This window comes from Rhagoletis zephyria, unplaced genomic scaffold, assembly GCF_001687245.7.
Source record: "Rhagoletis zephyria isolate East Lansing unplaced genomic scaffold, Rhagoletis_zephyria_1.1 Rzeph_scaffold_00637, whole genome shotgun sequence".
In the NCBI taxonomy this organism is placed as follows: Eukaryota; Metazoa; Arthropoda; class Insecta; order Diptera; family Tephritidae; genus Rhagoletis; species Rhagoletis zephyria.
In genome coordinates, this window is record NW_016157721.1 from 165216 (window position 1) to 168689 (window position 3474).

Here is a 3474-nt window from a genome sequence, read left to right on the forward strand (position 1 = left end):
TCTCCAGCAGAAATGAAATATAGTGCTTTTGACAGGGAACTTTTAGCAATTTATTTGAATATTAAACATTTTCGGTTTTTACTGACCACAAACCCTTGATTTTTGCTCTAAATTCCAAAACTGAGCGTAGTCTAAGGCAGACAAGACATCTTGAGTTTATTGCACAGTTTACTAGTGACATACAGTATATAAAAGGACAGGCAAACATTGTAGCTGACACGTTATCTCGTGCGTTTGAAGTAGATGAGATTAAAAATTCAGAACTTAATTTCAAAATTTTACAGAGTGAACAGCAACAGAACAGTGAACTTGATAAACTTATATCTGGACAAACGTTTCAAAATCTTAATTTAATTAAAATTCCTGTTCTAAATTTTAATATTTGGTGTGAAGTGTGAGGAGAAAGTCCTAGACCTTTCGTTCCAAATAATTTGCGCAGGACAGTGTTCGATATGTTACATGGAATTGCTCATCCTGGTACCAAGGCTACACGCCGATTAATGGTGAAGAAGTATTATTGGCCTTGTATGAACAAGGCTGTCTCTTGTTATTGTATTTGATACATAATTTCGCTGCTTGCTACCCATGCATGCTACCACTTTGCAATGGGGTGCTCTCATACTCTTCGAAATTTGGAACAGTATTTTTGCATTTCGTGCAATCCGTGCATCGTGCAAGACTTCGAGAATACCCCTATTGTTTTTAGAGTCTGGGCCTTCCTTTTTTTTGTGATGGGACGATTTTTGGTGGCTTTGGTGGATTTGATGAACACGAAGGTGAGTCTAACGATATATCTGTGAGCAGACGGGCTGCAGTTTCTGCCTTTGGTTTACTAACTCCAGCCATATAAGGCTGTGCTAATGGTAATCCTAGTTCTTTCAGAAATTTTCTTCTGTTTATGGTCTTTCTTGCCATGTTGGATCATGGTGAAATAAAAATAAGGTGATATCAGTAATCCAATATGGCGTCGCATTTGACAAAATTGGCCATCATATATTTAATTGTTGCTTACTAAATTGTTCTTCCTATTTGTGTTTCCGATAAGAAATATAGTGTAGGCAACACTGTTTCTCTGTTTTCTTTTTTACTTTGACATTCGCCTGCGTTCTTTCAATAAATTGCGAGAAAATTTTCGGAAGTTTTATTTGCGTCGGTAAGTTATCTGTTTTATATTTTCGAAATTTTTTGTTAAAGTAATACTTTTTCCTTAACTAGCCCCAATTAAATATTCCAGAGCATTTAAAAAGCGCCTTGCTGCTGTTCCTGCTGTAACGCACCACGTATTGGTTTGAAATTCAACATTGCGATTTGTAAGTGTGTACGTGCTTACAATTTATACATTTTCTGTTAACTGTTGCGTTTTTGCTCAACCAGCTCTACACTGTGCAGTTCTTGGTGCAACATATCACCATAATAGATTGGCGCTTACACATATGTTAGTGCTTGGCCGAGCTTCTCCTCCGATTTGTGGCGTGCGCCTTGATGTTGTCACACAAAGAGGAGGGACCTACAGTTTAACGCCGACTCCGAACGGCGATTGTATTTTTATGAGAAGCTGTTTTCCATGGCAGAAATACACTCGGAGGTTTGCCATTGCCTGCCGAGGGACGACCGCTGTTAAGAAAAAACCTTTTTTCTATTTTTTTTTCGATGTTGCTTTTACCAGGGGTTGAACCCAAGCGCAGCGGAGTGGAAGCGCGCACTGCTTACCACTACACCACAGCGGCCGACATATCACCATAATGCTTGGTAATTCAACATCCCAACAGCAAGTTGGAAGGCTGTTCCCGCTGCATTGTGCCACCTTATTGCTAGGTGAGTCAACAACCAAGTTTGCTGCTCTTGGTGCATTGTACCGCCATATTGGTGTACGATTTAACATTGCGATTTGTAAGTATGTATGTTGTTAACAAAATTCATACATTTCTATAAAACTTTCACTTTATTCAACCAGCTCTACATTGTGCTGTTCCTGCTGCATTGTGCCACCTTATTGATAGGTGATTCACCAACCGAGTTGGAAGCCTGTTCCTGCTGCATTGTGCCACCTTATTGCTAGGTGAATCAACAACCAAGCTTGTTGCTCTTGCTGCATTGTACCACCGTATTGGTGTATGATTTAACATTGCGATTTTTAAGTATGTATGTATGTTGTGAACAAAATTCATACATATCTATAAAACTTTGACTTTATTCAACCAGCTGTACATTGTGCTTTTCCTGCTGCATTGTGCCACCTTATTGTTAGGTGATTCACCAACCGAGTTGGAAGCCTGTTCCTGCTGCATTGTGCCACCTTATTGTTAGGTGATTCACCAACCGAGTTGGAAGCCTGTTCCTGCTGCATTGTGCCACCTTATTGCTAGGTGAGGAGTCAACAACCATGTTTGTTGCTCTTGGTGCATTGTACCGCCGTATTGGTGTATGGTTTAACATTGCGATTTGTAAGTATGTATGTTGTGAACAGAATTTTTACATTTCTATAAAACTTTGACTTTGTTCAACCGGCTCTACATTGTGCTATTCCTGGTGCATTGTGCCACCTTATTGTTAGGTGATTCAACAACCCAGTTTGTTGCTCTTGCTTCATTGTTCCACCCTATTGTAACCTGATTTCAACTTCTGTGCTGTGAACTTCTTTCGTGGTAAGATTTTACATAAAGTAGAACTTTTGTTAAAATGTAAACAGGTACACTTTCTGAGATTTTGTAGAATAAAGAATGAAACATACATAAAGTATATATTATTAAACGATACTGTATATAAATACTCAAAACAAACAAAAATTTTATTTCTCACGTAGATAGGATCGTTTTATTCCATGCATTATAAATTCGAACAACATGTGCATTTAATAAACATCTAAAACTAAAAAATATGCACATAAAACATTCAATAAAACTTGAAAATATCTAGCGATAAATGGTGTTTATCTCTTGTTCATCAAGTTTTCTTTCAGCTTTCAATTCTCGCCTGAAGCATTATTTCCTAGCCGATAAGAAGGAACTGAAAATGGATAAGCAGGGATCAACACATACAAAAACGTGTTTGATTCCAAAAGTTGTTTAGTCTTTTCCAAATTAAAAATAAATATTTTGAAAATAATAGACAAGATTTTCTTTTTATCGCATGACTCCCTAATGTCTAATAATTATTGTCTATGTTTTATTAATTAAATAATCTATATATATAAAATTAAGTGGCAAAACTTCCTGTTCGCATACTCCTCCTAGACGGCTTGCCCGATATCAAAGAAATTTTCAGGGGTGATTGGGGTCTGTGTGGAGGGTGCACATAAGAAATTTTATGTGTGTATCTTTGCACGTTTTGCAAAAACAAAAAAAAAAATTAATTCTGTTTGGCTTTACGTGTTTTTTTCGGATTTCTATCATTCCTAGACGGCTTGCCCGATTTCAATGAAATTTTCAGGGGTGATTGGGGTCTGTGTGGAGGGTGCACATATAAAATTTCATG